This window comes from Paramisgurnus dabryanus, chromosome 21 (genome assembly GCF_030506205.2).
Source record: "Paramisgurnus dabryanus chromosome 21, PD_genome_1.1, whole genome shotgun sequence".
In the NCBI taxonomy this organism is placed as follows: Eukaryota; Metazoa; Chordata; class Actinopteri; order Cypriniformes; family Cobitidae; genus Paramisgurnus; species Paramisgurnus dabryanus.
In genome coordinates, this window is record NC_133357.1 from 17,135,881 (window position 1) to 17,139,411 (window position 3,531).

The 3,531-nt window shown below is 33.0% G+C and overlaps 1 long non-coding RNA gene across 1 annotated transcript; it reads left to right on the top strand.

Annotated features, from left to right (window-relative positions):
- Positions 1-1,411: 1,411 nt before the first annotated feature.
- On the top strand, positions 1,412-3,196 carry LOC135776071 (uncharacterized). Its single transcript, XR_010544027.2, has 4 exons — positions 1,412-1,716; positions 2,118-2,166; positions 2,563-2,606; positions 3,024-3,196. It is a non-coding gene; the product is annotated as an uncharacterized lncRNA (long non-coding RNA).
- The last annotated feature ends 335 nt before the right edge of the window (positions 3,197-3,531 follow it).

A 3,531-nucleotide genomic window follows, 5' to 3' on the forward strand; every position in this document is an offset into this window, starting at 1 on the left:
GGTTATTTTTTTTAATGACATTAAGCTGGCCCAATCACCGCTTTGGTCTCTGTGCAAGCGAGCGTTCATCATCGGTCATATCACGTGTCAAAACAGAGAGAGAGAGAGAGAGAAAGAGAGAGAGAGAGAGAAAACGCAAGGGAGGCGCAGAAAAACTGCGCGACAAACAGAAGCAGGCTCTTCAGGCAGACGCTGCAAAATGTGTTAAAAACACACAAATGTTTTCTGCGGCAGCAAGACCTTCATCTCGCGTCGCTGGTGATGATGATGGTGGCGGCGGTGGCACTGTCAGCACCAGCACGCAAAGGGTCAGTGAGGAGAGGGAGAGAGAGACGAGGGAGAAGTGAGTGTATAGTGCCTGCGGTAAGCAGAACTGCTTTCAAAACACAAGTTTAGATGGATACCCCTTGATAAAGCGTCAAAAACACAAAATATGTAATCATACATATCATAAAATATGTAATAATGTAATCACACTAGTTTAGTTCAGTGAATGTAGTGAATACTTTCCTGTAAGTACTGGAAGTAATAATCAGTTTTCAATATTAATGTAAGCAGCACTTGTATTTTGTAATAAGTCAGCAATATAATGGCAAATTTTGCCAATTGCATGAAGCTTGTTTTAGGATTCATAAGTGTGGATTATACAGTTTTATTGCATTAATAAATAACACGTTCTAGCAGTGTTGGTTGTGTCAACTCTCACTCTTTTCTACCTGCTATTAATGGGGTTTAGTGCTTTTATGGAATTGGAGTTGCTATTGCTATACATATTTAAAAGCGTGCAAAGATGGGTGGTATTTGTAATTATACACTGCAAAATTATTTTCAAGAAAAAAAATTCTTAGTATTTTTTTCTTGTTTTCAGTAAAAATATCTAAACATTCTTAAAATAAGATGGTTTTTCTTGATTAGCAAAATGACCCAAGAAAATAAGTCTAGTTTTTAGACCAAACATTTTACATTTAAGTGATTTTGTGCATAAAACAAGCAAAAAAATCTGCCAATGGGGTAAGCAAATTTTTCTTGCATTTAGTGTTTAAGAAAAATGTTCAAGAAATTTTTGCTTAACCCATTGGCAGATTTTTTTGCTTGTTTTATGCACAAAATCACTTAAATTTGATTTTTTTTTTTTATTATTTTCTTGGGTCGTTTTGTTCATCAAGAAAAAGCATTTTAACTGTTGAATTTTTAGATATTTTTACTGAAAACAAGACAAAAATACTAAGAACATTTTTTCTTAAATAATTTTTTGCAGAGTATATAGTGTGGGCCGGTTTGGGCCAAAATGCCAGGGCCGAATTTTTGTCCCAGTCCAGCCCTGTGTAATATACTATTAACATAATAAGGTACACTTTAACTTCACTATAGTCAAGCATTGGATAAACCAATTAACTGTGTTTTACCACAAAATAACCATGGTTTTGCTAATAATAATCAATACACCAAAAAAACATGGTTACTAAACTTTTACCACAAAAAAAACATTCATTTTCGTAAGGGGAATATGAGTGTTTGTTTTTTTTGTAGTTTTTGAGTCAATTGCATACTGCTTTTAGCTGTACACATTGATTAACTTAAACAGTTTTCGTAAATGCATTTCAGAGAAAAGTGAATTCTGAGATTTGAATAATGCATCTGACGTGTGGGATGACGTCACGACGCACGTATTTTGATTTTTACCAGTCGTTCAAGACGGACGGATTCAGTCCCAAGGTACGTTAAAATATCTTAAAATTAATATATTTGATTATCGTTTTGACCATTCTGAAGTTTATCAGTAGACTATCATATTTCGAATGCGAAATGTTGTCAATAACGCGGTGTCTAACTCGCTATTAGTGATAAGCTGCTGTGTAGCTTAGCTTAGCTTATAGCTAATGTTAAAGGTTTGAAAGATAGCACTGTTAGCCTGTTATATCGAAGTAGTACACCCGATTGTTTTGTTAAATATATGTATTGGTGTGTATGTATATGTTAATGAAAAAAGGTAGCGTCAGAAAATCTGTTTTTTAATGTAGCGTGAAAGTTAACCATTTATTGACTGTTTAGAGGTTGTAAGGCTTTTACCTAAGTTAACTGTATTTAGTATTAATGATGCTGCATTCTTTCCTCAGAAGCTAAAGTTTTTCAAAGACATTTGTAGGGAGGACTTTGCAGCTAATGGTAAGTCATTTTAAACTCTTAAGATATAATAATTAATTCGTAGTAGTAAATCAAGCTTCCGTTTAGATAACGTTATACACATATTGAGGCGGTTTCCCGGACAGGGATTAGACTAGTCCTAGACTAAAATAAATGTAAGAGCTGTCCAAACTGAAAACAACTTGCACTGACATATCTTAAAATACACCAGTGTCCTTTGTTGTGCCTCAAAATGTACACAGGTAATGTTTTTATTAAGGCATGTTTTTTGAAACTAATTATATTTCTTAATTAAACTAAGGCCTAGTCCTGTTTTAAGATAATCCCTTTCAAGGAAACCACTCAAATGTCTGCTTGTTGCATTTTCTTTCTGACAAGTTTTACATGTAAATTTAATACAATAAAATCTTTCTTTAGGAGCTGAAGTATTTTATGTAAGGAGGATTTTGCAGCCCATATAGGCAAGTCATTATAATGAAAACTCTTAGGGGTGGTTTCCCCGACAGTGATTTATCCAGGACTAGACCTTAGTTTAATTAGGATAGTTTTAACAAACATGCCTTACTAAAAACATTACTTATGTGCATTACGATGTAAAACAAAGGGCACTGATGTATTTTAAGATATGTCAGAGCAAGTTGTTTTCAGTTTGGACAGCTCTTACATTTATTTTAGTCTAGGACTAGTCTAATTCCTGTCTGGGAAACCGCCCCTTAATATATATGATGACATTTTAGTCAAGCTCTAGTTTGGGTAAAAATATATCTGCTATACAATCTCTGCCAGTAAACTATAGATTTAATGCAGTAAGTCTTAAATAAATGTAATGTTTTAATATTAAACACTTTTTAATTGAGCTTATTGTCTCTCTTTTTCAGATTTCCTTAGGCTGAACCAAAACCTGCCAGACTAAAGTTGATTTGGGAGAGAAAGACGTTGAAAACTCAATCATCTTGACATTCTTCAATGAGTAATTGTTCAATTTTTAGGCAAATACTGTACACTTTGAATGCTGTGAATAAAACTATATTTTAAATATATTTAAAATGAATTGTTTTTGACTTTTTTAATCAGCTTTTATTTATTTGGAAAAAAATATTTTGGTTATGTTACCAGCTAAAGTAATCTATTCCCCAAATAGCACTCTTTAAGTTAACTAATTATTAACGCACTTGAAGAATACTCATTACTAATCTAGCTGTACATAAATGTAATGTACTTGGCATATTCATTTTTCACCAGGGCAGTTTTTAGAATTTTGGATTGGCCAAAAATATATAGAATGTAGGCAAACAGTCTATTTAAGGTATACTGGTTGTATGTTTGCAAGACACTCATAATACATTTGTAATGTACTCCTAACATAAATAAAACACACTCTAAATC